Source organism: Ailuropoda melanoleuca, chromosome 9 (genome assembly GCF_002007445.2).
Source record: "Ailuropoda melanoleuca isolate Jingjing chromosome 9, ASM200744v2, whole genome shotgun sequence".
Lineage (NCBI taxonomy): Eukaryota > Metazoa > Chordata > Mammalia > Carnivora > Ursidae > Ailuropoda > Ailuropoda melanoleuca.
In genome coordinates, this window is record NC_048226.1 from 68157732 (window position 1) to 68168157 (window position 10426).

Consider the following 10426-nt stretch of genomic DNA (forward strand, 5'->3'; position numbering starts at 1 on the left):
GAGCCACCCAGGTGCCCCACGGTTCATTTTTAATAAATATGAGTCCTTTTTCTCTTTGAGCATACAGACACTTAAAAATCTTTGCTGGATGGTTTCCTAAATTTTTTTACGGCAGGCCTGAATTTGTGTTCCAATGCTAGTATTACTGGATGAGTTCTTCTTAGCACCTAGCATCTTCTTCATTCCTTTTGGAATTTGTGCTGCAAGCTTATTTTGGGAGAAAGGTTTGTTTGTTTTTGTTCTCCATTCCTTCTCCCCGATGCTTACTCCTTCTGAGAGCTGCCTCCACTTTGCCCCCTGGGAATGCAGTTCAGAACCACGTCTTATAAAAGGTAGGTATGAGCTCCTGTCTCTCAGTGATAGTGGGGCTATTACAGATTTAGTCGCTGAGCCGAAGTCCAGTTCAGTTCCTGGCTGTGAGACTGCCATGTCCTTCTGCCTTGCTAGGTCCAGCTTCTTTAAGCCATTTGATTCTAGCAGCCGTCAAGAACAGTTTTATTTGGACTCTTTTCCTGCTTGGGAAATTTCTACTCAAAGCCTTGACTTTAAGCCATAACCTTACTCCATTCCTGTCCCGCGTGGAGCACTTTTAATCCTTATCACCCAGCAGGAGCCAAATATCTGCCCTGCCCCCCCCCCGCCCACTTCCAGAACAGCTGCAGCTCCACTCACGGCACTGTGCTTCTACTCCATAGAGATGTTTAATTTATGTATTGTTCTGCTACATCTTTCTGGTTCCCTCTTTTCAAGTTTGATTAATTATGGCCATGTACTGAAACATGAACTTAATGTACCATTTTGATCTAAAACCAACTATGTGTGTTTGTTTTATCCTCAGAAGCCTACTCCCACTGTAGTGGACATATTGGCTGCCTACTTAGTATCTATTCCTACGTTTTTCTGCCCCACAGTACCCAACAGTATAACTCTTCACTGCTCACGTGCCTTGAAGGGGTCAGTCCTGATTATATTGAGCCGTAGTAATTACATTCCCCTAGCTGTAGTGGTTTATTTAGAGGTAGACATGGGACCAGTCCAATAAGACTCTGCTTGAAATGCTAGAGTGATACATTCTCTTTTTTCTCCCCTAAAAATACAGTGTGTAAATAACACCTAAAATTGCTTTAGTCATTTTGACATATATTTTATATACATGTGCACACATACACACACATATGCATGCGTCCACACACATATAGGAAGCACACAGGGTAGAGAGAAAAAGGGAGTCGAGCCCTGATTAAACCTCATTTGAAGCACATATTAGCTCTGGACTTTTTAAATACATGCATCAGTAAAGTCCCTTTTTTATTAAGACAGTTTAAATCAGGTTTTCTGTTACTTAGAGCCAAATATTTAACACAGAACCTAAAGTGGTCATTGCTACTTGATACCTAACCTACTGCTATATGTGCCTGTCACACATGCTGTATGTGCTTTCTAAGAAGGAAAAAATATTGTTTTTGTACATGTTTCAGAAAAAGACAAAGGTCCAAGGAAGGGTGGGGTGTGATGATATCTAACTCGCTTCAAGAATGAGATGAATTAAAGCCTAAGAAATCCCACATTTAAATGGAACAAACAGCACAAGGAATTGGATGCTGATTGAGAGCTCAGTAAATTCTAGGAACTGACCACAGAGATAACCCAGAGAACAAGCTGAAAAGATTCTCTGATTTTGCTTTTTAAGAAAAAAATCAACATAACAGTCAACAGGCAAAACACAGAAAAAGATGGGGAAGGGGCAGAGAAAGACTTTAATGAAAGAAGCAGTACTATTTGGCAATTGGGATAAAAAGTGACTGACTTAACTTTAGGACTAAAAATGCCACCAAAGTTACAAATGACCAAACTCTTCCAACAATGTCACACTCGGAACATTTTAACATTAAACTTAGGTTGGGGCACCTGGGTGGCTCAGTCGGTTAAGTGTCTCTTGATCTCAAGGTTCTGAATTCAAGCCCCACATTGGGCACCATGCTGGGTGTGGAGCCTACTTAAAAAACAAAATGAAACTTAGGTTAAAGGAAAAAAACACACTGTAATTAGTAAGAGAAAATACATAGGTTATTTGGCTAATTTTAATATATTTAGTTTAAAAAGCAAAATACAGCAAAGTAGTCTCATAAAGACCCAACGTGGAAAAGGTAGCTAAATAAACTGTATTCTTGCAGTTATTTCTGGCTGACTTGCTACCATCCCGAAATAACATTGTGCACATATCTTTTAAGTGATTACATTCAGAAATTTATGAAAAGTACTACTTATTAGTACTCAGCAACATATTTATGGATATGTCTCCTCAGGCAGGGGAAACAAAAAGAAAAATAAACTATTGGGATTACATCAAAATAAAAAGCTTTTGCACAGGAAACCATCAACAAAACAAAAGGCAACCTACTGAATGGGAGAGGGTATTTGCAAATGATATACCCAATAATGGGTTAATATCCAGAATATACATAGAACTTACAGAACTCAACACCAAAGACAAATAATCCAGTTTAAAAATGGGCAAAGAAGCTGAACAGACATTTTTCCAAAGACATACAGATGGCCAGAGACAGATCATGAAAAGCTGCTCAACAACACTAATCATCAGGGAAATGTAAATCAAAACAATGAGATATGACCTCACACCAGTCAAAATAGCTAGTCACAAAAAAGACAAGAGATAACAAGTGTTGGCAAGGATACAGAGAAAAGGGAACCCTCCAGCACTGCTGGGGGGAATGGGAATTGGTGCAGCCACCATGGAAAACAGTATGGCGGCTCCTCAAAAAATTAAAAGTAGGAATAGCATACGATCCAGTGATTTCACTACTAGGTATTTAACCAAAGAAAAGAAAAACACTAATTTGAAAAGATAATATGCACCCCTATGTTTATTAAAGCATTATTTACATTATTTACAACAGCTAAGATATGGAAGCAACACAAGTGTTTATCCATAGATAAATGGATAAAGACACACACACATTAACTGTTCCTTTGTCACTGATTTATTTTTATAAATAAAGTTTTATACACACACACACACAAACAATGGAATATTACTTGGCTATTAAAAAGAATGAGATCTTGTCATCTGCAACAACATGGATAGACCTAGAGGATATTATGCTAAGTGAAATAAATCAGACAAAGAAAGACAAATACCATATGATTTCACTTATATGCGGAATCTAAAACATACAGACAGAAACAGATTCATAAATACGGAAAAACAAACTGTTAGTTGCTTGTGGGGACGGGGAAAGGGGAAATGGGCAAATTAGGTGAAGGAGATTAAGAGGCACAAACTTTCAGGGGAAAAAAAAAGTACTACTTATTGGATAGCTTATCGAATACATACAAATACCAGTATTTCTTTGGTATATATGTGTTTATGGTTACATGAAAGAGCTAGAGACAACAAACTGTCCATTTTTTAATCAAATGGGTATATTTCTACCATTTATTTGACATGTTTTGGTCTTAGAATTGCTTTGTTTCTCTAATAATTACTGGCGATAAAGATAATAAGTATTTAAGGTTTCTAAACACTGTCTTGAAGGAATTGCTAACGATCTTAGTGTACAAAGAGAAGCTTCAGAAAACCTGAACAGCACTAAAACTAGAACAAGTTCCCAATTCTGGGTATGTCACCAAAGGAAATAAAATCACTCTCTCAAAGAGATATCTGCATGTTCATTGTAGCATTATTCACAACAGCCAAAATTTAGAAATAACCTAAGTGTCAGTCGACAGCTAAATAATACAGAAGATGAAGATGTGGTGTGTGTATATATATACATACACACGCACACAATGGGATACTACTTAGATATAAAAAAGGAGGAAATCCTGATATTTACAATACCATACAATACCATAATTAAACATGGAGGACATTATGCTAAGTGAAATAAGCCAGACACAAAAAGACAAATATTGTATGATCTTATTTATATGTGGAATTTTAAAAAGCCTAATTCATAGAACAAGAAAACAGAATGGCGGTTGCCTGGGACTGAAGGGTGGAGGAAGTGAAGTCGGTCAAAATGTACAAACTTTCAGTTAGAAGATGACTAAGCTCTGAAGTTCTAATGAACAGTACAGTGATTATAGTAATACAGTATTGTATACTTGAAATTTGCTGAGTAGACCTTAAGTGTTGCAACACACACACACAAAGGTAACTATGTGAGGTGATGGATGTGCTAATTAACCTGATTGTGGTAAACATTTCACAGTGTATAAGAATACTAAATCATCACATTGTACCCCTTAAAAAATCATGTTGTGCAACCTAAATATAAACAATTTTATTTGTCACTAACACCTCAATGAAGCTGGAAGAAAAAGGAACAAGCATCCTTTAACCTGGAAATTAGCTGTTCCTTTGTCACTGATTCTATTTTTATACATAAAGTTCAAGTTGATCATTCTCACGTCTACTTCTTGGTTCATAAAAAAGGGACTTTATTACAAAGATATAACTATAAACTTAAGTTTTAATAATAGCATAAATTATTTTAAATAGGTAAATCCTTTGTCAACACCACAACAGAGTTCTTTATGGAATGCCTACATATAGTCCAATTCTCTAATTATTTTCCTTTTAAGAAATCTAGAAAAAGTCTTTAGTAGAACGGTACTAAGCAAATTTGGCATGACAATTCAATAGTATAGTGACAATCTCAAAAGTTCCTTCATTTTTATTGGATGAATAATAAAACAAAGTCAATATGGAGTCAATGAAAAATTCTGCACCAGAAGAGAAGAGGTTCTCTCCGTGAAGAAAAGCATACCACTGAAAATTATTTACAATAAGAAATTGAAAAAGAAATCCAGAAAAAAATGCGCTTTAGGAATATGCAAAAAATTAAGAATTCAGGGTGAGGAAAAAAAAATAGTATTAGAAGGAGACTGGGATAAAACAAAACTGTAAGTTAAGTAAAAACATAAAAGAAATTTAAAATCCAAATTGTAAGCAGTAAGAAACAGAACAAATGACTGCAGAAAATAAAATCTGGGACAGAAAGGCCTGCTTAAGAAGCGATGCAAAAGAAAAGAAAAAAGTTCAGGATGTGTGACAAAATTAATACAACTAGAAACCAGAGCCAACCCATGAAAAATCCCCACAGGAAAAAAATGAAAAAACAAAACAAAAAAAGGCGCAAACTTAAAAAAACACTTCCCTCAACTGAAAAAAAAAAAAAAAAGACTGAAGGACCTGTCATCTTCCAGATAAAATTAATGGATTAAAAAATTAGTAGCTATAACACTAAACTTTGAAATATTTTAATCACTCTAAATCTTTACAACACAGGGCTGTATCTACTATGGAAACAGTACACAGGATCATGGAAAGAGCTTATATCCACAGCTAAGATGGTGTAAATCGGCCACATGCTGTGTATCTCACTGATTACTTTGTATTTGTATTTGGGCATTAACTTACTCCGGGTAAACACAAGAACCTAAACTTATGCCCTCAAATAAAAATTGCACTCTGTTTTTGTTTTTGCTTTTTGTTTTTACATTTAACCCCCTTTTTAAACCATGCTGTCTTATATTATTTATTTGCAATGAAGTATTAGTCTTCACATTTTATAAGTAACAGAAGTATAGTTTTGTTACTTATGAATTGATTCTTTTAACAGAAATGATGTATATCAGCACAGTCAGTTCTTCCTACTACTGAGATAGCATACTTCAAAATAAATCCTAGTTCTCAATTTCTGGAGTGTATTTTTGTTCTAAATGCACAGCATGTAATGCTTGTAAGTTTAATTTTTTAACCTCAGGTAAGAACAAAGTGGCAAAAGAACACACTCCATTCAAGCACTTTCCTGAGTCCTGAAATATGCTATATAAAGGACAAGCTTCCTGGTGTATTGGTTTTGAAGGTTAATAATACATTATCAGTACTAGTAGTATAATTATTTACTTCTCCAGTCATTGATAAAATAATCCAAGTCTAGTTGCTAAGCAGGTGAAGCTGGAAATAAAATTAGTCACTATGAAAATGACTACAGTGCTTTTAAATAATTCATATATGAAAAATTTACAGCTAACTTTTTCTGAAGAGTTGTCTATACTTGTAGACTCCAATTCCTCTCCTACTCACTCTGTAAAACCAGGTTTTAGCCCAGGTTTTCTCACCCAATATTCTTCTGAAAGTGTTCTTGCATGGTCACCAAGGACCTTCACATTGCTAAATCCAATGGCCATTTCACAGTCCTCATCTTACATGACTTGTCAACTGAGCAGGAGGAGACACAGACGATCACTTTCTCCTTCCTGAAATACTCTCTTCACTTGGCTTCCAGCACTCCACATTACTACCTTCAAAGGCTTTTTTTCCTCCTCAGTCTTCGAGGTTCTTAATCTCTCCAACCACTGAACATGGAAAGCCCAGAGCTCAATCCTTGTTCCTTTAGACCAGATCTCATAAAATCTCATGGTTTTAAATACTATCTACTTGTTAATAATTCCCAAATTTCTATTTCAAGTTGGAATCTTTCCCATCAACTCCAGTCTCATATAACCCCATGTGAACAGGCATCTCAAGCCTGACATATCTAGAACTAACTCATAATACCCACTCCACCCACCTCCCCTTATCTCTCCATCCTTAAATCTTCCCCATCTCGGTAAATAGCAAATCCATCCATCCAACAGCAGACAAAAGGCCTTGGAGTCATGCTTCATGCTTTTACCCCTACACTCCACATCCAATTCATCAGTAAATCCTGGCAGCTACCAGCTGGTCTAAGCCTCCATCACCTTTCACTTGGGATTCCTGAACCAACCTCCTAACCAGTCTCCCTTCTTCCATCCTTGACCCCCCAGTCGATTCTGAACGCAGCAGCCAGAGCGACTCCTTAAAAATGTTAAGTCAGATCCCCCAACTCCTCTGCTCAAAACCTTCCACCCACTCAGAGAAAAAGCCAAGGTCTTTACCAGGACCAGTCAGCTCTCAGACTCCCACTCTGCCCTCCCTTACTCTGCTCAAACCTGCTGGCCTCCTTGCTGGTCCTCCAGTAAGACTGGCAGTCTCTGGGCTTCTGCACCTGCTTGATATACTATTCCCCTAGATAGCTCCATGGCTGTCCTTCACTCCCTCCAGCTTTGTTCAAGATTCTTCTTCATGACACTGTTCCTTATTTTAAAACCGCATCCCCCTTAGCTGCTTTATTTTTCTTCTTAGCAACAGTTACCATCTGACTGGATATACTTTAATTTTTTCAGATTATTTTGTTTATTGTACCCACTCTCACATTCTTCCAGTGGAAAGTTAGCTCCACGAAGACAAAGTTTTTTCCCCCCACCCTTCCATCCCCAGTGTGTAGAACAGTGCCTGGCCATGGCAGGCAATATACATTTGCTACAAGAATGTTGAATATGCTAACTCTTATACCCTGATAAGGCTAAGAGATTTGGGAGACTCTAGTATCCAACCTCTTTCCTCCTGGGAAATAGGACTTCCCTTCTGATGTTCATAGGAACCGTGGAAATTCTTTATCCTTCACAGTAACTCAATTTGCTCTAAACAACAGACCCAAAATCTCTTCATTCCTTTTTACTCAGTCTCTCTCCAGTGCCTTTCCTACATCCAGTAAGATACTGATTTACTGTCATTGAAAAATCTTTCATTTCCCTTTAGCACTACTGTCTTAATATTGCAAAGGCAAAGTGAACTCACTAACAATGGTATCAAAACACAAATAATGAAGAATAGTAATGAAGCATACAAACAACCAAATAAACCCAACTCTATTTCAAATCAAACTGCATTGGTAGTGGTGAGGGCCTTAGTCCAAGCTTAATTTATAATCCACTATAATCTGTAATGAGCAAACATTTTTCTCATTAAACTCCTCAAAAACGAAAAAGGAGTTGGTATAGGGCTCTTGCATATAGCCATGAAAATTAAGCCTGAGAGAAATCAGTTCAGGCTACAAATCAAATTAAACAAACAAAAATCTCTAGAACACGTATGGACAGGTAAAAGAACCAAGAACACTGAAGTAAAGCAGATGCTGCTCAAATCCCAGCTCACCCTCTGCTAGCTGTCTGACCTTCGACAAGTTAACTCAGACTCTCCGTGCTCAGTTTCCTTGTCTGTAAAATGGCAATGGTACCTCACAGGGTTGCTGCAAGGATTAAATAGAGGTATTAGGTATTTCAAACACTCAGCACTATGTCTGACACAGAGCAAGCACTGAAAATAGTTATTACTATAATTCCTATACCACTAATATTACAGCTTAAACAGCTTCTTGGTACCACTGCTATTTTTTTTTTAACAGTGAGAGGTGTCATTATTCAGTGGTATAGTTTTTTTCCCCCTGTGTTCAGTAGCCAATTTTAAAGAATAAATGTATCTTTTCCTCGAGGCAGGGCTCTGTATCGGAAAACCTAACCACCCGTTTCCTAGCATTGCACATTAAGAGGCAAAGGGCTATTTAAACACGGGGCTATGTCCCATTCTGGACTTTTCAGTCGCACCGCAACAGCTGTTTACACCTAGACTGCGGGTTCCTTACGATCCGCCACGTACAGCGGTGTTCCTGCCGCGAAAGCACACACTCGGTCCGGGCGCTACAACTAAGTGCCAGCGGAGGGCTGCGATTTAGACCTCCCGATTAACCGCGAGCGCACCCCGCCCCGTTCCGCCCGCCGCGGCCCGCAAACCCGGGTTGGCCCCCTCCTGCGGTCGGCCACGGCCTTTACCCGCAAAAACAAACAAGAACCCTAGCAGGTCTTTTCCTAGCCCTGACGAACGGCACAGCCCTGGGGGGAAGCCACTCCGCACGCGCGACGCCCGATCGGGCTCCCTCCGGCCGCCGAGTAGGTGAGGGGGCTCCGGGCGGCCTCTCCCCCCGACCCCTGGCCCCTCGGTCAGGCCCCGGCCCGGGCCTCTCCGGTGCGTCAGGGCCGTTATGGGAGGTGTCAGCGGTTCAGTCCTGGGGCCACCCACGGGCCCCGGCCCAAGTACCTTCGATAGGCCGAGCAGAGAAGGCAGCGGCGGCGGCAGCAGGCTGAGGGAAGGAGAAGGGCGGGCCATAGAGACAGGCGGCGCTTCCCCTGGGCTAGAGCGGCCTCACGCCCCGTTGGACAGCCCTCCCCCTGGAGGCGGGAGGCCCGCGCGTCTTCTCGGCTTGCCCAGAGCTGGAAGCAGAATGAACCTGCTTTGAATTTGGGAAAGGACCGAACCTGCGCGTGGGGAGAAGAGAATGACAGCCTAGGAAGAGGTTTTTCCGACTTGAGTCCAGGAGCATTTTGCACTATTTACATCTTTTTCTAAATATACATCCCACCCCCTCAGCTAAATGAAGTCTTCAAAGCAAGAACCATTTTATTAAAAGCTGTAGGCATCAATTAATAGTCACTGGCCTCGAGGTAAGGCTATTATATAACCCAAACGGGCACAGTCATAATGGTAACTGACTGCTCTAATTCTAAAATATGATGCAAAGTTTTTTTTTAATGGTTTGGATATTTACATCCCATTTTTTATGATTTCTGGACTAAATGCAGCATGTATCCACAGCCAAAACTCACTAAAAGTGTGGTGGGTAGTGGGGTGGTGAAAGTTACGGAAAATTAATTAATTAGTTAATTAATTATATATATATTTACCAGCTCTGTTTCTACAGACTTCATCTGCACAGTGATCATCCCTCCTCTGAATTCTAGCACCACTTGCCTAACCAGGCCATCCTCCGGGATGTCTCATGCCCGTCCACTCAAGAGCTATTATTCAGTCTAACAGTTTGTTCTTCGTAAAGTCATGTGAGTGTTTAGGATGATTGTCAAATTCAAGAGAATCTCTCTCAAATTTCTTTTATGTAAGAATTATGATTTCAGGGGGCGCCTGGGTGGCTCGGTCGGTGAGGCATCTGACACCTGATCTCAGGGTCATTAGTTAAAGGCATTGGACATGGAGCCTACTTAAAAAGAAAAAAAGAATTATGATTTCAGGGCATTTCACATTTTCTGGTGAAGTGGCTAATCATAAGTATTAAGAACTCTCCGAATGAGTGATTTTTATTAACCAATTTGTCATGGATGTCTTCCTTGTGGTTTGGGTTGAGTTTATAATATCTTCATTGATGCCCATAAATTGTGTCAAATCTGCAAAGAATTTAAGCCTTTTCCCAATGTGCTGGTAGGATGCACTTCTCTTCATTAATTGGCTTACCAAACAATCTGGGAGCCTATTTATTATTTCTATTCAAACATATTTCTTACCCTTTGTGAATTACTGCTTTCGTTTAATATGAAAAAATGCAGGCACTCTGCAGACAGCTTTGTTCTCTGACGAGATTAAGGGAGTGAGATGTACACTACACATATTCTGTGACTCTTCCGTGTCAGCGCACCTGGGGACTTCAGCACATTGGTCGTTAGGAGTGCAGGAGAAACCATTCCT

General features: G+C 39.5%; 1 protein-coding gene across 2 annotated transcripts in view; it reads right to left on the reverse strand.

Moving 5' to 3' along the window:
• Positions 1 to 9120, reverse strand: part of ANKRD46 (ankyrin repeat domain 46) — a 31045-nt gene extending 21925 nt beyond the window's left edge. The window contains exon 1 of one of the 2 annotated variants that reach the window (XM_002913981.4): positions 8990 to 9120. The gene's annotated coding sequence lies outside the window, so the exon portion shown is untranslated. Of the gene's footprint in view, positions 1 to 8050; positions 8092 to 8989 lie in introns of those variants that run through there. The other variant, XM_034668379.1, reaches the window with a different exon arrangement.
• Between the last annotated feature and the right edge of the window lie 1306 nt (positions 9121 to 10426).